Source organism: Lepus europaeus, chromosome X (assembly GCF_033115175.1).
Source record: "Lepus europaeus isolate LE1 chromosome X, mLepTim1.pri, whole genome shotgun sequence".
Lineage (NCBI taxonomy): Eukaryota > Metazoa > Chordata > Mammalia > Lagomorpha > Leporidae > Lepus > Lepus europaeus.
In genome coordinates, this window is record NC_084850.1 from 38,171,787 (window position 1) to 38,193,057 (window position 21,271).

Consider the following 21,271-nt stretch of genomic DNA (forward strand, 5'->3'; position numbering starts at 1 on the left):
GGTGGGAGAGTCCCCTTACCGAAGACTTTTTTTTTGTTGTTTTCATGCAACTAGTAGAAGGAGTGAGAAAATGATATATAAAATCACTCTGGTGAAAGGTATATACAGAAGGGCTTATGTGTCATTGTCTCATTAGTCTTTAAAAATAGGAGGTGTTTGTTCATTGATTAAAAGTGCAGTTATGGATTTCCTGGAGGTGTTCCAGAGAGAAGAAATTCTAGAATAACCATTCTGAGTTATGTGATTGCCTGGAGACTTTTAAAAATACAGTGGTCAAAATTTGAGTGATAGAAAATTTAGATAAAAATTGAAAACATGGAATATATAATGAATTGGTCTGCATGGTCATGTTTTTCCTTTGTCTGTCCACTGTTACCTAGAAGCAGAACTGAAGTCATTTGAGGCCCTCCTAAATTTGAATTACTATCAGCATTACTTTGAACTATTTTTCTTTTTAAATTTTAATTTAAAAGTCAAACTAGAAAACTGCCTATTATCTGAACATAATCACCCCATTAGCTTCAGACAGTATGCTTCTAACTTTGCTCCTGGAATCTCTTTTATATAGAATTTTTTTTTTTTTTTTTTTTTGCTTCTATAAGCATTTTGCCCATCTCCACAGCTCTTTCATGAAGGCTATGTTGATCTTGATTCCCAATTCCCCCTTTCTCCTAGTAATTTATCTGAACTCCAATAGCACTTTAGTTTTAACTCTCTTATAAAATCTGTCTCTTATAGCTCCTGTTATATATTTCTTAAGGATATCTTATATAATCCCCCATTTGCTTTCTAATAATCTATATCCTTGAATAATGCCCTATATCATCCCATGTATCTGCTTTCTTGTTCCAAATATAGACTCTTTCAAGAATGCAAATAGAGGTAATGGATCCAGAAGTAAATGGATATGGGTTTGGATTCTGTTATATACTAGCTGTGTAACCTTTGATAATTTACACTTTTCTGAAGCTTTTGCTCCCCATTGATAAAATGAAGACAGTGATACCAAATTCAAGATAGCTTTTTAAAAAAGATTTATTTATTTGAAAGACAGAGGTACAGAGAGGCAGAAATGCAGAGAGAGAGAGAGAGAGAGAGAGAAAGAGAAAGAGAGACCTTTCGTCCCCAAATGGCTTCAACAGCCAGAGCTGGGCTGATCTGAAGCCAGAAGCCAGGAGGTTAGTCTGGGTCTCCCACGTGAGTACAGGGCCCAAGGACTTGGACAATCTTCTGCTTTCCCAGATTCATTAGCAGGGAGCTGGATCAGAAGTGGAGCTGCCAGGATTTGAACTGGTACCCATATCGAATTCTGACACTGCAGACATTGGCTTTATCTGCTACACCACACACCACAATACCAGCCCCTCAAAATAGTTTTGACAAGTATTATTTATATCTAGTGTATTTAACATATGAAGAACCTTATGAAAAGTAGGCCAGAATTAATTTTTAATGAGTATACTGAATTCTACAAAATACTTGGTGTGAAAGGCATAAAACATAAAGACTATATGGTAAAATGAGTTAAGTCTATGAGGCATGTTTCTTTCTTTTTGTCTTTTTTGTTGAGTATACAAGATATATGCTATTTGAAGATTTTGAAGGGAGAACTAGGGTTTGTTCTGGGTTGAGAATGGTGGGAAGAATTCAGATGTTGTTGGAAGAGCATTTAGCTAATATATTGGGAGCCTTGTATTATGTGATGTGGATTATTGCTGGACTTTGAGAACAAATTCATATGTAGCCATTTTAGGAGAGAGATACCAAGGAATTTCTTAAGAGTCTGTGAGGATCTCTGGAAGGTTTTGAGCATTGAAATGACAAAATCCAAGGTGTATTTGAGGAAGATTAATGTGGTAGTGGACATTGGAGAGGTTAGAGACAAGGGCAGGGAGATCAAGCTAGGGTTGCAATAGTTTAAGTAACATGGCCCTGATGTGGAGTGTTGTTAGTAGGAACTAAATGGAGGGTATAGACGAGAGAAAGATTGTGAAGGTAGAATGTATCAGCCTCAGCAAGTGATTAAAAAAGGCAGAGGAGATGTATGAGTCAATAATGGCTGAAATTTCAAGCATGGGTGACTAAAATGACTCCAGAATTCATAGAGAAGTCAGGAGCAAGACCAAGTGTAGAGTAAAAGATGATGAGTTCAGTTAGACATGTTAATCAAGGAGAAATTATCAAAATCACAAGAGTTAGCACCATACAAGAACATTTCTGTAGCTCTTGTAGCATTCACAGTACAATTTTATAATTTGCTTCTCTATTTCAGACTATTACTTTAGCTACTTTAAATATACCTTCTCTACATTGCTGCTGAGCAATTTTTGTTTATTTTAATAACATTTATCTGATTATAAACTGGAGCTTGAATAGTTTTAGTAGATAATGAAGGTTTATAGAGATGACTTAGTGGACTCAGATGGACAAGAGCTAACCATTTTGGTGGCCTTGTAGTATTATTTACCATGTAAGTCATCTTACATAAATAAGAGGCCAAATCTGTACCTTTTTTTTTAGCTTTTATTTAATGAATATAAATTTCCAAAGTACAGCTTATGGATTACAATGGCTCCCCCCCCCCCCATAACTTCCCTCCCTCCCGCAACCCTCCCCTTTCCCGCTCCCTCTCCCCTTCCATTCACATCAAGATTCATTTTCAATTCTCTTTATATACAGAAGATCAGTTTAGTATATATTAAGTAAAGATTTCAACAGTTTGCCCCCACATAGCAACACAAAGTGAAAAAATACTGTCGGAGTACTAGTTATAGCATTAAATAATACTATCTAGCACATTAAGGACAGAGATCCTACATGATATTTTTATTTTTTTATTTTTTTTAGTGGGAGGTAAAATAGCAAGGTTTATTAGGGAAGGGACATCTGTAAGGACGGATGGGCACCTCTCCAGACAGAGCCTGAGAGACTGGGGAGGAGGAAGGAGGGAGGTTACATGTTGGGTGGAGAGATTACACCCCACTAGGCCAGGCGGGCAGCTCAGCAAAGATGCAGAGAGCTGAGCACACAGTCCAGTTGAGGCTGGGGGTTTTTAAGGAGATGGGTCTTGCTTCACCACCTCTGCTCCTCTTGGAACAAAAGGGCTTTTTGGATGCAAATAGAAAAACTTCTCTTTAAGGTCTGAAACAAAGGACTTTATGGATGCAAATGTTATCAGGCTGGAGGAAGGGAGCAGGGTGTTTGAGATGCAGGTACTAGGCTGCACCTGGGAGATCTACATGATATTTTTAAAAAATTGATTAATTTTCTATGGGTGCAAATCTGTACCTTTTATAGTGTTTCTACATAATCTCAGTCAAGAAGACAACCCCATAATAGTGAAGATTTAGCACAAATGTATGCTTCTCTGCTCTAATTAAGGCGTGGGAATCATGATCGCTAATTTAGTAACTATTGCAGGACCTTTTTATCAAAACAAAGGCAAATGAATTTGTTCCCCAAGGCTGGTGAGCAAGGTAGTACTGAGAGTAAGTCCTATTAAAAGTATAAACTTATGGCCAGGATCAAAGTGATAAATTCAAAATGTTTTTGGTGTGTTCCTTACTGTCAGCCACCTAGTAATAGTAATATCTCTAAAATACCACTAAGCATGGCTGTATTGTATTTGTAAGAAGTTAAGCTTTACTAGTTTATTAATAGAGTAATATATCAATCATTATCTTATATAATGCAAACTTGTTCTAGGCCAGTTGTATGGAAAAGAGATTGTCGTATTTTACCATTTTTTGTCTTTTTATAATTGTGTAGTCCAGAAGGGGGAGACAAAACATTGATTATTGGAGTTTGACATTGCAGCTTCATGATGTTAAAGCATCTGTTTTGCACTTCAATTTGATATTTTTTTCTATGGGTTTAGAAGTTGTAAGGAAGTCACCACTGTAAAAATTTAGTTTTTATGATGGGAATATTTTTGTTAAAAATATAAATTCAATCAGAATAAAATAATCAATGCCATTATTTTTAATGAGTATATATAAAGTAGGAAAACTTATTGAGTAATCAGATGAAACTAAGACCTGAGACTATTTAATGATGTTATATTATAAATGATCTTTTAAAAATAACACAAATACTATTAAGTACCAATTTCAGTCTTTATTAATTTCACATTCATTATATACAATGTGTAGCCCATTTCTATTTCCTAATGTTTTAATACTGCGAGTGTATTATACTTCTTTTGGATAGGGACATTTGCATATGTTTTGAAAGGTTTTATTATTTAAATCTCTAGCAATCTGTTTCCTTCTAGCATAATCTCATAAATTACATTATTTTATCATGTCAGATTAAATTCACGGTTAAAGGAATGCTAAGATAATGTAGGTTTTGAAATATTAGCAAGTCATCTTACTTTGGGCATTTGGAAATGTCTAAAGTGACAGCATCCGTATTGGCATTGTTCAGAGACATATTTATAATTTGATTGTATTAATATTTATGAATATGGGTAGTTATGTTTTATAATATGGCCTGATACTGGAAATGAAAAGATTTGCTTTTCATGTAAGATTCTGCATTACAAATTCATTAGTTCTGTATTTTTTGGTGATCACCTTATAAATTTCTATTGAGAATATTTCTGTGTATGTAATCTGACTGAAGAGTAGGTTGAAAATCTGATGCATTATATAAGACATTTAAAACAAGTATAGGCTTTATTTAAGATTGAGTAGGTTTGTTTTACTTTTCAACTGTGTTTTGATCTATATAGCATTATATATATGTATAGATATTCATGTAATTGTTTTAGTTGCTGAGTAATATAGTTTTTATGCTATGTGTACTTTAAGAGATACATGTAAAATTTACTGTTACCATTATAAAACTTAAAGTATTATGACTCAAGGATATTATAATCAATGTTGAAACCCTTCCTTAATTTACTATATACTAAAGATTGGGCTTTGTCTCACCTATTTGATTCCATTTTTCATTTTGGTTAAATTTCTTTTACCTGCTTATCTATTAGGGAAACATTGTTTGGTCCACCATTAACTCCTTTGAATGCAATAAGGGCAGAATTGGATCATCCTAAAAATGCTACCTTCGATTTATAAAATGCTTTAGAATGTTTAAAGCCTTTTCACATATCTTCTCATATGAACTACATAGGATATGTATTTCTGTAGGTTTGTGCATCACCTTTTTCATGAAAACATTGCCTTCATCTCCAGATCCCTGGAAGCTGGTTAGAGTCTGGCCTTGTCCTATGGAGGGCTTTTTTTTGACAACTAAGTGTATTTAGAGTCATTTGAGTGGTACATCCTGACATATTTCCTTTTGGTAGTCACTGGTATTCATAACTTGAATTGGTATCTAGTTTATAAGCTTTTATGAAATGCTTTGTGGATCTACATCTCTAAATAATGGTCATATGACTAGTAACATAATTTTTTTTCTTACTGTGGTCACCATAATTCAGGTGCCATGTGTTATTGTGGTTGAAACTACAATTGCCTATCAAAAAATAGCAACTCTTTCAAAGATAGTAAAAGCTTTCTAGGTTTAACTTTTGTCCTGATCTTTTTATAAATGTCCACTAACCTGTCATGGTTCTTGACTAAAAGTGAACTTGTGATCTAAAGAGAAACTCCCTGCTTGTGCTTTAAGAATAGTAACTGGTTTATAAACTTTAGGGAAATCATTTATTTTTATTTGATGATAACAATGCCTTTTTGGCAGAGTGGTTATGAATTCAGAGGGCTGTTTTGTAAAGTGTGATTGGCATATGTATACTAGATACATATGTTTATATTTGTATCTGTGTGTCTATTTACCCATCTGTCTATCTTCCACAAATTAAATGAGCTTTTTTTAAAAAAGATTTATTTGTTTATTTGAAAGTCAGAGTTATGCAGAGAGAGAGAGAGAGAGAGAGAGAGAGAGAGAGAGAGAGAGAGTTTTTCCATCTGCTGGTTTACTCCCCAGATGGCCAGGAGCCAGGAACTTCTTCCTGGTCTCCCACATGGGTGCAGGGGCCCAGTGACTTGGGCCATCCTCCACTGCTCTCCCAGGCCACAGCAAAGAGCTGGATCAGAAGTGGAGCAGTGGGGTCTCAAATTGGTGCCCATATAGGATGCCAGCACTGCAGGCGGTAGCTTTACCCGCTACGCCACAGCGATGGCCTGTAAATGAGCTTTAATAGGTTTGTTCTGTGTTGAAAGCTGGAAAGTATTACAAGAGAATTGATGCGAAAATTGTTTCACATTTTCTTTTGGGGAGGGCTTTTTCTGGGAACCAGAAAAGGTATATGTTATGGACTAAATTGTATGCCTCAAAATTCATATGATGAAGCACTAATACCAAATACCTCAGAATGTGGTTGTATTTGGAGGTAGGGCCTTTAAAGGGTTGAATAGTAGGGCCTTTAACAAGTTGAATAAATTAAAACAAGGCTGCCAGGGTGGGCCCAATTCCAATCCAAGTGGTACCCTGATAAGAAGAGGAAATTTGGACACAAAGTGCATGCAGAGGAAAGTCTGTGTGAGGATATAGAAGCAGGAGAGAGACCTCAGAAGAAACCAAAGTTGCTGTTACCTTAGTCTTAGATTTCAGCCTCAGAAACCGTCAGAGAATAAATTTCTGTTATTTAAGTCACTCAGTTTGCGATGTTTTGTTATGGTAGTCCTAGCAAACTAAAATAACATTTAATAATGATTTTGTTGAGTTTGACACTTAATAATAGCTAACTTTTAAAGGATGTTAAGTGCATACAGGAACTGTGCCAGGGAGTCTCCAAAACAGAAGTAATTTAATCCTCATACTACTACTTATCACCCCATTTTGTAGATGCATAATGTGAGGCTTAGAAAAGCAAGTATATTGTCTTGGGTTAAATAGTAAGAGGGAGATCCCGAATTTGGATCCAGTGAGACTGACTTCAAAGCTTGGCCTCTTAACCAATAGTTATTTAAGATCCGGTAGATTTAAGGCAGTTATGGATGGTGATCAATACTACAGTGTTTACTCTCTCTAACACTGTTAATATTTAATCCTTTACCACATGTTAATAGGCAATACTTATTTTCTGCCAACTGGAGAATGTTTAATCATAGCTACAGCATAAAGAGAGCCATGCCCATAGAAAAGCTGTTGTATCACAGAGAATTAAATGACTCTATGCACATGTTGCTCTATGGGCCAAAAATGAGCAGACGTAGTCTTTGTGCTTTTTTAGCAGGTACTGCAAACGGATAACATCAGTAAAAACAAACTATGCTGAACCACTTACATATGAGGAAAATGATACTGCTGCTTTAAGAGCCAAATATTAATACTAAAAATGTGTTTTTAGCAATGGCCTGTAATTTTTTCTAAGCTATTTTTGATGTCTGAAATAGATTAAACATTGTTCTTTGAGTGTTATACCATCCATGTTCCTTTCTTATGTACGCTTGCCTTTTATAATTAATTTCAATTAAATGTTAGTTTTGTTTAATTAATAATGTGTAATTAAAATGCTTATAAGCTCTCAGAGGACAAGGACCATGTCTTAATACACCTTAGACATTTTTGAGTACAGGAGACTTAACTGCAATAAAATAAGTAAACATCCTTTGTTCAATCGCTACATATTTACATTCCCTGTGACACTGAGCTGCATATAAACTGAAGACCGAAAGAAGTCCTCTTTGGTTGGAAATTCAGCCCACCATTTCAAAATCTTCCCTTTTTCCCCAAGAAGAATATGAATTTTCTTCCATGCATTTAGTTCCTTTTCCTCATGGTAAGTTTTCTCCTTCCATTGAGGACAGTTGTTCATCATCACCCATGAGGTCTCTCTCAGAATACTTAAAGGTTTATGTGGTCTGTCAGCTGCCTCTTCCCCTACTTCTGAATTTTCCATGGAGTGCTGCCTTCTTTTTAATGCCTTTTGGACTGTCTTCAGTTTGGAACTTCAGAACTGTTAAGTGCTACTTGATAATACATTTGAACTAAATACTCTCATTTTCATCTTACATAATGTGTGTATATCTAATTTTTTTAAAGATTTATTTATTTATTTGAAAGTCAGAGTTACACAGAGAGAGAGGTTTTCCATCTGTTGGTTCATTCCCCAATTGGCCGCAATGGTTAGAGCTGGGCTAATTTGAAGCCAGGAGCCAGGAGCTTCTTCTGGGTCTCCCACGCGGGTGCTGGGGCCCAAGGACTTGGGCTATCTTCTAATGCTATCCCAGGCCACAGTAGAGAGCTGAATTGGAAGTGGAGCAGCTGAGTCTCGAACCAGCACCCATAGGGGATGCCTGCGCTTCAGGCTAGGGCGTTAAGCCGCTGTGCCACAGTGCTGGCCCCTGTATCTATAGTTTGTCCATTTCCGTGGTGGTGCCACTTCTATTGACTGTGATTATGATTTTTGTATCCACCTGTGACTAAAGAATACTGAGAGGACCCCTACCTCATTATTTCCCATTATGGAGAAATTCCAAAAGTGGCTCTTCTTCACCCCAACTAGAAGCACCTTGAATGCTTTTTCTTCACTTGTTTTGGCTCACAGCTTGGTGTTCAAAGTGAGTCATACCCGTAGAAAACCACCAGATGAAACAGATGCCTAGAGAATAAACTATAACATAGTCAAAGTTAATATTTGGGCTTTGAAGACCTGGGGTCTGGGTAATGGTTCTATCTCCTAATTACTAAATGATTTGGGATGAAACTCTCATTGATTTTTGGGCCCAAATTTCTTTATCTGTACTTTCTCAGCCATTCTAGTAGTTAGGAAACACTTTGTAAGCTGTAGAACATATTAAACATTTAAGTAATTACAATAATAATTAAAATGGTTCTCATGGCATATGAGGGGTGCTTGAAAAACCTCATGGAAAATTGAATTAAAAGTATTAATTTTGCTGCAGTTGTTTCCATACTACTTAGACAATACAGATTATGAATCAATTATGTATAAATTTCAATTTTTTGCACCAAAATAAACTCATCCTTTTAATTCCATTTGTCATAAACTTTTTGAAGTACTCATGTATCTTTTTTTTTTTTTTTAATTTTAGACAGGCAGAATGGACAGTGAGAGAGAGACAGAGAGAAAGGTCTTCCTTTTGCCGTTGGTTCACCCTCCAATGGCCGCCGCGGTAGCGCGCTGCGGCCGGCGCACCGCGCTGTTCCGATGGCAGGAGCCAGGTGCTTCTCCTGGTCTCCCATGGGGTGCAGGACCCAAGCACTTGGGCCATCCTCCACTGCACTCCCTGGCCACAGCAGAGAGCTGGCCTGGAAGAGGGGCAACCGGGACAGGATCGGTGCCCCGACCGGGACTAGAACCCGGTGTGCCGGCGCCGCAAGGCGGAGGATTAGCCTGTTGAGCCACGGCGCCGGCCTCATGTATCTTTTTTTAAGATTTATTATTTTTTTATTTGACAGGTAGAGTTACAGAGAGAGGTAGAGACAGAGAGAGAGGTCTTCCATCCTCTGGTTCACTCCCCAGGTGGCCGCAACGGCCGGAGCTGCACCAATCCGAAGCCAGGAGCCAGGAGCTTCTTCCAGGTCTCCCACAGGGGTGCAGGGGCCCAAGGACTTGGGCCATATTCTACTGCTATCCCAGGCCACAGCAGAGAGCTGGATCAGAAGAGGAGCAGCCGGGACTAGAACCGGTGCCCCTATGGGATGCGGCGCTTCAGGCCAGTGCGTTAACCCGCTGCGCCTCAGCGCCGGCCCCAGTACTCATGTATCTTTATGGATGAATGTGTTGAACCACAATTACTGCTAGCATCTAATGCATTCACATATTCATTCCTTGTTGGTTAGTGCCAGTTTAGAAGGCAGTTTATAGTTACAATCTTTATAAAAGTTCAAGTCTTCTAAGACTGTCCCTAGATTACAGACTACATTTAAAGTCACCCTCCTTATGAAAAGACACAAGCAACTGTGAAGATTATCCTGAATCTTCCATCTCAATATTTAAATATCTGCATTTTAAATTGTACCATAATATCCTTTTTTCATTTAATGTGAAATCTTTTCCAGCTGAATATTATATATACTTTATAAATTAGAGGTTCAATAACTATTTCTAAACTAAGGATACATGAACTCAGAAGAGAGCAACTTTCTGAAGTAGTACTTTGAGATTTGTGGTACATGTTGAGCATCCCTAATCTAAAAATCTGAAATCCAAAATTTTGGGAAATTTGAAATTTTTTGAGCGGATTTCAGATTTTCAGATTAGGGATGTTCAGCCAGTAAAGTCTGTGCAGATATTCCAAATTCCTTCTGGTCCCAAGCATTTTTGGATAAGGAATATTAAACCTTTTATAGTTTAAGAACTTGGCTTTTTTTTAAAGTAGTATGAATTAAATACAAGAGGTCATATTTCCTTTAACTATTTGATTTAAAGAAAATCCTTGGCTGGAGCCACGGCTCAATAGGCTAATCCTCCGCCTTGCGGTACCGGCACACCGGGTTCTAGTCCCGGTCGGGGCACCGGATTCTGTCCCGGTTGCCCCTCTTCCAGGCCAGCTCTCTGCTGTGGCCCGGGAGTGCAGTGGAGGATGGCCCAAGCACCTGGCTCCTGGCTTCGGATCAGTGCGGTGCGCCTGCCACAGCGCACCGGCCGAGGCGGCCATTGGAGGGTGAACCAAGGGTAAAGGAAGACCTTTCTCTCTGTCTCTCTCTCTCTCACTGTCTACTCTGTCAAAAAGAAAAAAAGAAAAGGCACAAGAAATTTCAAAACACAGTTTTAAGTCTGACAGAATCTGAACTATCTATAGTTTAGACTCACTGAATTTAAGGAACTCAGTAAATTAGCATAAATCCTTCACTTTAGAAAAGAGGAAGTGAAGCCACAGAGTTAGTAACCTGCTTCACAGTCACGAAGTTTGTGGAGATGCCTGCCTTCCAACAGCATGGTCTCCTCACCAGCAGTGTTTCCATCCTAAATCAGTTACACAGGGATGCACATGAGAGACCCAAGCACAATAGGCAGAACACAGGGACAGAAACTCAGGAAAGAAAAAAAAAATCCTTTTCAAGTTTGGTATTCTCATGATAAGGGCAATGCAATACATTTTAAGAAATTAGATAATAGAGTTAAGTAGAGAGAATTAAAAAAAAAAAAAAAACCCAAACCCTAAGAATCCTTAAAATAAACCACTGTTAATAATTTGGTATGTTTATATCCAATCATTGTGCTGCTGCAGTTACAATTTTAGAGTGGTTTCTACCTCTTTTTGTACCTAAACTTTCCTTTAAGAAATGAATCCGTATTTTATGATGAAGTAAGCTAATACAGATAATTTTGGTAGGGTATAGCTTTTCAGAGCAAACCAATATTTTAATAAACCTCTGCTTCATTTAATTACATTTTCTGGTTACTGAAAACTCAATATCTAGAATCATTTTATGCCTTGAATAGTCCTGACATGATTTCATCTTTAGTAATATTTGAATATGTGAAAACTTACAGGAAATTTTTTATGTATTTTTTTCTGGATAGCTTTATAAACCTAATGGAAAATGGCCATGATTTATCCCAGCATTGAGTTAAAATAATACATGAATTGCTATTAAGATACAAAACAATACTAAATCTCCATTTTCTCAGATTGGTAACTATATATGATACATTTTTCTTCTTTATGAGATACAAATAATATAACGGAAAAACTTAGGGGATTTTAATGGATAAATAGTGGCAGAAAATATATCAATAAATCTCATGATATTTCATAAGCCTCTATTTTCATTATTTCGGGGGGTGCTGTTGAATTATTGCAAATGAAGCAAGATCTTTATTTGGAAAAATTACTTGTACTAAACAGATGACTAGGCTGAAATGGCTGCTAAAACAATTTTATGCTTTTGTTTTTAATGTAGTCCAATTATAAAATGTCAAATCAGATTGTGAGTACATGAGTACATAATTTTAATTTTATTTGAGTTACCACATTTCAAGAAGTTGATTAAAAATACCCAAAATATTTTCTAAGCTTTTTGTATATGACAAATAAACCATTTGAAATGAGTTAAAATAAGATTGGAATTTTGGCAGTTAGTACATCTATTGAAGGAATTGATCAATTATTCTGTAGTTACTTATTTTGTCCTTTTTGTTTTTGAATGTGTTTAGGAACTCCCCAACATATTTTTTTAAAGATCTATTTATTTATTTATTTGAAAGTTAGAGTTACACACACACACACAGAGAGAGAGAGAGAGAGAGAGAGAGAGAGAGAAAGAGAAAGTTCTTCCATCCACTCCCCAAATGGCTGCAATGGCTGGAGCTGTGCCAGTCTGAAGCCAGGAGCCAGGAGCTTCTTCCGGGTTTACCATGTAGGTGTAGGGGCCCAAAGATTTGGGCCATCTTTCACTGCTTTGCTAGGCCATAGCAGAGAGCTGGATCAGAAGCGGAGCAGCCAGGACTCGAACAAGTGCCCATATGGGATGCCAGCATTGCAGGTGGTGACTTTAACTGCTACGCTACAGCACCGGCCCCAACCAACACATTTTTTTTAAAGAGTTACTTATTTATTTGAAAGTCAGAGTTACACAGAGAGTGAGAAGGAGAGGCAGAGAAAGAGAGGTCTTCTATCTGCTGGTTTATTCCCCAATTGGCTGCAATGGCTACAGCTGTGCCAGTCTGAAGCCAGGAGCCAGGAGCCTCTTCTGGGTCTCTCATGTGGGTGCAGGGGCCAAAGGAATTGTGCCATCTTCTGTTGCTGTCCCAGGCCATAGCAGAGAGCTGCATTGGAAGTGGAGCAGCTGGGATTCGAACCGGCACCCATATGGATTGCTGGCTCTGCAGGCGACAGCTTTTTCTGCTATGCCACAGCTCCAGCCCCTCCTCAACACATTTTACTATTTTGTTGTACTATTTCATTTTGAGAAGATTCAAACCTATAGAATCATCACAAAACATATCCCAATGGATATCTATTTACCTCTCACTGAGATTCTTTAATTGTTAACTTATTGTGTTTTTACTTTTTTTTATTTCTCCTTTTTCTCTCTTTTCAGAGTGTTATTTGGTGATTTGTAACACTTCATTCTTATATACTTAAGTACTCCTAAGAGTACTTCTCCTTATAAACACAGTATAATTATCAAAATTATTGAAAAATTTACCACAGAGGCAATGCTATTATCTGATTTAGGGGCCATATTCAAATTTCCCCAACTATCCCAGCAGTGTTGTTTGTAACTTATTTTTTTCTAAGATGCAATGAGGGATTATACACTATATTTATCTCTCATATCTTCCTTATATTCTTCAATCTAGAACAATCCTTCAACATGACAAAAATTCATTTAATTATCATTTTGAAGAGACCAAGCCAGTAATTTTACAAAGTGCTGCATAGGTTATGTTTGTCCTCAGTGCATCACGTCACAAGGCAAGTTTGCACCACTTACGGTGATGTTAAGTATGGTCATTTGGTTTGCTGTGTTGATCTTAAATGTAGACATTTGTGATACGTGGGGTTATGTGTTGAGATAATATAAATAACCTGTTCCCCAGCAAAATTTGATTTTAACATCTGTTGATTAGATTCTTGTCTGAATCAGTTATAACTGGGATTGTTAGAAAATGTTAATTTTCTAAATCCATCATTCTGTATTTATCACCTGACATTCTCCTGTAAAGTAGAACTTTTTTATGTCCCCTCCCCTTTTGAATGTTTAATATTATCAGTGTGGACTCACAAATGTTGTATTTAAATTCAGTTCACTATCACAGATTGTTGATAGAAAATCTGTAAAAGCCTTTCAATTGCTTACTGAAAAATAACACAGAAAATAAGGAAATTAAGCAATTAACATCTGTTTGCTTTGCACTTTATGAGGTAACCATACTCATACTAATTCATTAGTTTTCATTCTGCAGTGGTTTTTTCCCCTCTCCTCCTCCCCTCGAAGAAAACATTAGACAGGTGTAGTGGAATTTGAAGTAATGAAATGACTGATGTGATGCTTTTATTCACTGCAGTTGTCATTGCTGCATAGTCCTTGTGAACATTCTAAACATGAAAATCTCCTGTTCCGTCTTATCAGACATAAAAAAACTTAGATTGCCATTTGAATTAGAAGGCCGTAAACCATCTTTATTTTCGGGGTTCACTATTGTTAAAAAGCCAAGTCAGCAGAAGTGTATCATAGTTGTTATTAAACATGAATGCATAAATGCCTATAAGTGTATATTCAGAAAAAAAGGAAAGTTATTGTTCTTTTATATGAGAATGTGAGCTGTCACCCTCTTTCAGCATTTGAAACAATGGTTTTCAAATTATTTTCTTAGTAAGATGTTTACCCTTCGCTTTTGTAGAGGTGTTTCATGAGTTATGCAGATATTTTCCCACACCCCCAGTTCTGTTTAAAAGCAAAATTTTACTCATTTTAAGAAGATACAAAAATAGCACCCACATCAAAGACCTTCAAATTAGTAACTTATAAGACCACATGAATTCATTCTTCTGTACAACTCAGAATGTAGCTTCTCTTTGCATGTTTAATGGTAAAGTAGCTGAAGATCGTAGGAGATGCTATTTTAAAACTGTTAACCTTGTAGATATTTGTGAAAATCTGCATTTTTATATGATACAGTGAAAGCAAAAATGTGTACATCATGTGGATGTTCTTCTATAAAAGGCCTGGTATTAGATGTTTCTGTTGATCCAAATAGTCTCATTGTTCTTCCCAATTGACATTTTTTTTAAGATTTATTTATTTACATGCAAGTCAGAGTTACAGAGAGAAGAGAGGCAGAAAGAGAGAAAGAGAGAGAGAGAGAGACATGGAGAGAGGCCTTCCATCCGATGGTTCACTCCCCAATTGGCTGCAGCTGCTGGAGCTGCGCTGATCCGAAGACAGGAGCCAGGAGATTCCTCCGGGTCTCCCACGCGGGTGCAAAGGCCCAAGCACTTGGGCCATCTTCTAATGCTTTCCCAGGGCACAGCAGAGAGCTGGATTGGAAGTGGAGCAGCTCGGTCTCGGAACTGGCACCCATATGGGATGCCGGCGCTTCAGGCCAGGGTGTTAACCCGCTCTGCCACAGCGCCGGCCCCCTGGCCCCCTGATTGAGTTTTAAAAACAATTCCCACTAATGGAATACTACTTTAATATGCTTGAAAAAATGGTTAATCTCAGTGAAAAAAGCTTTTAAGCCGCTGATCTTATAGAAAATACCCATTTCAATAAGAGAACTTAACATACACATTATTTAAAATGTATGCTTCTGTGTTTGTGTGAGTTTTGAATGTATTTTTATTATTTCCCATCATGACACATTGAATCAGGATTTAAAAATTGTCTCTCTCTGATTTTTATGAATAAATTAAATAATAAAAATTGAAATTCTGTTGCCCTTATGCAGAAATAACAATAACCTTATCAGTCTCTATTAATATGGATCAAGTACAGATTACAGCCAGATGACCAAGGAGCTATTAGGAGGACAACTCTATCATGGCATAATGTTCTATTTCAGAGTTGACTCTAGAGTTTTTATTGTGTGTAAGATCAAGGTAAAATTTAGCTTAAAGTTTTGGAACCCTTCATAATCTGTTTTTCCACACTGATGGAACACTAACTACCCTCCTATTACAAACATTTCCCTTGTCAAAAAAGGTTCTCTTGATTACCTTTACCAGATTAGACTGTCCATGTTTATCTGTAACTTGATTTCTTCCCTGCTAATTTGTCTACTGTAAGTAATTAGTATAAATCATTTTTGAAGTTTCAATATATAAACATTACTTGCTGTTTGTTAAGGTAAAAAGAATTTCTGGGGTGGGTGCTGTGGCACATCCGGTTGAAGCCCTGGCCTGAAGCACAGGCATCCTGTATGGGCGCTGGTTCTATTCCTAGCTGCTCTTCTGGTCCAGCTCTCTGCTATGGCCTGGGAAAGCAGTGGAGGATGGACCAAGTCCTTGGGCCCCTGCACCCACGTGGGAGTCCCAGAAGAAGCTCCTGGCTCCTGGCTTTGGATCGGCGCAGCTCTGGCCATTGCGGCCATCTGGGGAGTGAACCAGCAGATGGAAGACCTCTCTTTCTGTCTCCACCTCTTTCTGTAACTCTGTCTTTCAAATAAATAAATCTTTTAAAAAGAGAATTTTAAATCATATTTTATAATTGTCAAAATTATTCTTTGGATCTGTTTTCAAACTATTTTCATGGACATATATCACATAAGTAAAAAGGAAATAACTACATAAACATCAATAAACTATTTGTGGATGTGGATAAAGATAGGATATGAGATAATTTCCTTCTGTAAGGAACAACTAGTAATAAATTAACACTTTTTTTTAAAGATTTATTTATTTGAGAGAAAGAGTCACAGAGAGAGAGAGAGACAGAGGGAGAGACAGAGAGACAGGTCTTCCGTCTGCTGGCTCACTCTCCAAATGGGCAGAGCTGGGCCAATCCGAAGCCAGGAGCCGAGAGCTTCTTCTGAGTCTCCCACATGGGTGCAGGGGCCCAAGCACTTGGGCCATCTTGTACTGCTTTCTGAAGCCAACAGCAGAGAGTTGGATTGGAAGAGGAGCAGCCAGGAACCAGCATCCAATTGGGATGCTGGGGGCCACATGTGGAGGCTCAACCTACTTTGCCACAGCGCAGGTCCCTAACTGAACTCTTTTTTTTTTTTATGATTTACTCATTTTATTTGAAAGTCAGAGTTACAGATAGGCAGAGGCAGAGAGAGGTCTTCCATCTGCTGGCTCACTCCCCAGATGGCTGCAATGGCTGGAACTGTGCCAATTCAAAGCCAGGAGCCAGGAGCTTCCTCCCGGTCTCCCATGTGGGTACAGGGGCCCAATGAGTTGGGCCATCTTCCACTGCTTTCCCAGAGAGCCGGATTGGATGTGGAGCAGCTGGGACTCGAACCAGTGCCCACATGGGATGCCGGCATTGCAGGCGACGGCTTCACCTGCTTCGCCACTCGCTGGACCCCCTAAATGAACTCCTTAAGGTCTTGTTTTAAAGATTCATTTATTTATTTGAAAGTCAGAGTTACACAGAGAGAGGAGAGGCAGAGAGAGAGAGAAAGAGGTCTTCCTTCTGCTGGTTCACTCCCCAATTGGCCACAACGGCTGGAGCTGCGCCGATACGAAGACAGGAGTCAGGAGCTTCTTCCAGGACTCCCACATGGGTGCAGGGGCCCGAGGACTAGGGCCGTCTTCTGCTGCTTTCCCAGGCTATAGCAGAGAGCTGGATCAGAAGTGGAGCAGCTGGGTCTCAAACCGGTGCCCATATGGGATGCCAGCGCTTCAGGCCAGGGTGTTAACCCGCTGGGCCACAGCGCTGGCCCCCTAAGGTCTTGTTTATGCAAGGTCTCTTGTGCAAGGAGATAGCTTAGGTAAAATAGAATAGTGTATAACCTTATGTGTAAATAGAGAGACTGAATTAATATCGAAGTGTATCAAAACACATCTGTTGGTAAAGTAGAAATAAAATTAATACTATAGAAAGTAGATGTATAGAATTATCATAATTTTAAATATATACAAGTTCCCTGTTTCATAGATGTGAATCTCTTATGACTTTTATACTGTGTTATAAAGCTGTATAAGCCTCAATCTTTAGCCTCAATATTTCTCATGTATTGAAGATTTATTGAACATGCCAGATATTTTTTTAAAAATATTTGTTTTTAAAGATGTGTTTATTTATTTGAAAGTTATATATAGAGAGGGAAAGACATAGAGAGGCCTTCCAATGCTGGTTCACTCCCCAGGTGACTGCAACAGCCAGGGTGAGGCCAGGCAGAAGCCAGGAGCTAGGAGCTTCAGCTGGGTCCCCCCTGTGGGTGCACGGGCCCTAGCCCTTGAGCTATCTTCCACTGCTTTCCCAGGCACAATAGCAGAGGGGTGGATCAGAAGTGGAGCATCTGAGTCTTGAACTGGTGCCCATTTGGGATGCCATTGTCAAAAGAAGCAGCTTTCCCAGCTACACCACAACACTGGCCCCACCAGATGCTCTTTTAAGTGTTGTGGGAAGGAAGAAGCAATAGGGGAAAAACATTCACTGAGCTTAACGTCTACTTGGGCTAGTGTTACAGTAGACCACTGAAAAGTGTATTTGTGTGTGGATTTCAGTCCCTTCAGTTGCAAGGGGATGGGGAGGTCACATTTCCTAGTTTTTAATAGACCTTTGTAAATTGAATATTTCATAAAACTATAGTTATATTAACCTATCAAAACTATTTTGTTATATACTCTGGTTTCTCTTCAGATCATGTAAATCTTTTGCCTTTTACAAAAAGTATTTTGTTTCCTCACAAGGGATTATTTAGTATTAAGCATCCAAATCATAAAATCAGACCGCAGTGAGATCTTGGTTAAGCCGAGGATAAATCTTGCAGCACTTGTTAGACAGCTAGAACAGATACCATTGCACAAATAAAGGCTGGGGTGCGGATCTCCTGTGGTGGTGAGAAAAGCACTGAATATCTGAGTTGTGACTAAACTGGGAGGGGAGGAGAAGGGAGGAGGCAGGAAAACATGGGTGCCAGCCAGAGCCAAAGAACACTTAGGAATTAGATTTCTACACAGTGAGTCACTGATCTGATAGCAAGAGCAAAAGGCATGTCCTGGCTGGTAACTGACCTCACAAACCTACTCCTTCTTGGTCAGAAGATAAAAAGAAAGCCAGGAGACTAAGAAAGTAGAGTGGAGGTGATCAGTGATCTTATTGACATCAGTGGCTTGCAGAGATTAAAACTATCAGTGGCAGATACAAACCAGAGATGGTGCTAATTACTTTCTTGTGGACCTTAGAAGTAGTGAACTGAGTATTTGGATGGAGAGGAAGGTAATAAAGACCTGTAGAAGAGGTCTGTGTATCATCAGGTCAAGAAGCAAAGAAAGCCTGAATTAACAAAGCCACAGGGCATCTCCTCTGTGGGAGTTCTTAGCTGCAGATGAAGAATGTCTCCTGTTTGAGAAATTGACTTCCTCTCTCTCAACCTGGACTGACGTTTCTAACTGGCAAATTTCCTCCCTTCCTTCTGTGGGAATCACTCTTCTAGTCTGTTTTCCTTTCCTTTCCTTTCCTTTCCTTTCCTTTCCTTTCCTTTCCTTTCCTTTCCTTTCCTTTCCTTTCCTTTCCTTCTTTCTTTCTTTCTTATTGTTAGAGAGGGGGGAGAGAGAAAGAGAGAGAGAAAGAGAGATATCTTCCATTTTCTGGGTCACACCCCATATGGCTGCAATGGTACAATGGCTGGGGCTGGGGCAGGCTGGGCTGGGTGAAAGGAGCCAGGAGCTTCTTCCAGGTCTCCCACATGGGTGGCAGGGGCCCAATTACTTGAGCCATCCTCTTCTGCTTTCCTAGGTATATTAGCAGGGAGCTGGATCAGAAGTAGAGAGCCCTGGACTTGAACCAGTGCCCATATGGGGTGCTGGCATCACAGGCGGGGGCTTAAACTGCTGCACAACAATGCTTGCCCCTTTTCTAGTTTGTGTGTGTGTGGTGCACCTGTACAAAAATATCTGTTGGCATCTTAATTTTTAAGGATATTGTGTGATACTCTGGCCAATCATTTGGCCCCAGTTACCATCCATCTGCATCTGAATATAGCATATTGTAACATACTCAGATCACTGGGAAGTATAATACATTATAGACAGAGAAATATTTCAACTGAAAGCATTAAAATAGATATTTTGGAATGGAAATTTTATCTCCTCAGAATAAGTTTTCCTAAAATGTCTCATTCTCTGCTGACTCTAGGTAAGTGAGGCATTCTGCTTTATTGATCGTCTTTCTGAGGGATTTTAATATTCCATATAGGGATACCCATTTTCTTTGCAAATAATAATACAGATATGTTGAATAATTACAAATATAAAATTCTTTCATGTTGCTAAAAATAATACAGCAACTGAATGTGTATATCATGTTTATGAATAAGCCTTCTAGTTTTATTAAAATATTAAGATCCATATTGTGACCACATTTAATTAATTTATTCATTGCCCATGAGTTTAAATCAAGAAACATATTCTGACCTTTGATTTATTGTAAATGTAGATATAATAAATTGGCAATATTAATTAAAAAGATGATCCAGTCCTTTTTACTTTGGTACTTCAGAAGGAAGAGGTTCCTCCATCCACTAAAACTTTTCTCTAATCCATGTTAAAAACATAAGCATTTGTGATAAAATGAGTGAAATGAAACTCACTTTGTGACTAATCAGCATTTTAAAAAAGGTGTATGGTTTGAAAAAATTAAAGTGGAGGTGATCATATAGTCAAAAACCTTGAATGTATCTCTTCTTCCTCATATCTGTCTGCTATGTATGTGACTTGCTTCTTTAGAAAGAGCTAGATGTGATGGAATATGGTCCATGAATTTGGAGAAAATGAGGGGCATCAGGTCCTGGTTGATAAAGCTGGACTTTAAGTAGCACTATATTAACTGTCTAGATACTGACTTATTGTGGAGTAAATTATCAATGTGGAATGGAGATTTTAGAAATATTGACCAAACCTTAACTACCTCTGCAGAATAGCCATTCTGTAAAGTTGGGTAAATAATAGATTATCTCAGATTCGATGAGCAGTAGCAGTTAAGAAGGCAACCTCTGGAGTCTTCCTGGGTTTGAATCCTGGCAGACTGTGTTAGCTTAGTTTTTTCATCTGTAAAATGCGATAGCAAAAAATAGCATCTACTTCTAAGGTATTGTTGCCAGGATTAAACATCAGGTAATGCTACTGTTGTTGTTACTAGGGGAATGAAATGGGTTTGGGACACAAAAAAATGGGTGTGGTTTAGAGAAGTTGTTGAATATAAGTGGAAACATTTGCTAAGCTGTTGGAGAAATTGAGTATAAATTAAGTAAAAGGGGAGAGCAAGATTTGGTATTTTTGTGAATCATTGTCTTAGTCTGCTTTGCTGCTATAACAATATCTGAGACTGGGTAATTTTGTTTTCTTTTTTAAAGCCTTATTTATTTGAAAGATAATAAAGAGTTACAGAATTACAGAGAGTGGGAGAGACAGAGACAGAGAGATTTTTCCATCTGCTGGTTCACTCTTGAAATGGCCACATCAGGCAGGGCAGTGCCAGGCCAACATGAGGATGCAGGAGCTCCTTCAGTGTCTCTCATGTGGGTGGCAGGGGCCCAATCACTTGGGTCATGTTCTGCTTTCCAGATGCATTAGCAGGGAGCTGGATTGGATGTGGAGCAACTGGGATGTGAAGCAGTGCCCATATGAGATGCTGGCATTGCAGATAGCGCCTTAACCCACTACACCACAATGTTGACCCCTGAGACTGGGTAATTTTTAAATAACAGGAATTT

At 38.4% G+C, this 21,271-nt stretch overlaps 1 protein-coding gene across 1 annotated transcript in view; it reads left to right on the forward strand.

The window, feature by feature from the left end:
* Window positions 1-21,271, forward strand: part of DIAPH2 (diaphanous related formin 2) — a 985,476-nt gene that overhangs the window by 113,647 nt on the left and 850,558 nt on the right. The window lies entirely within an intron of this gene.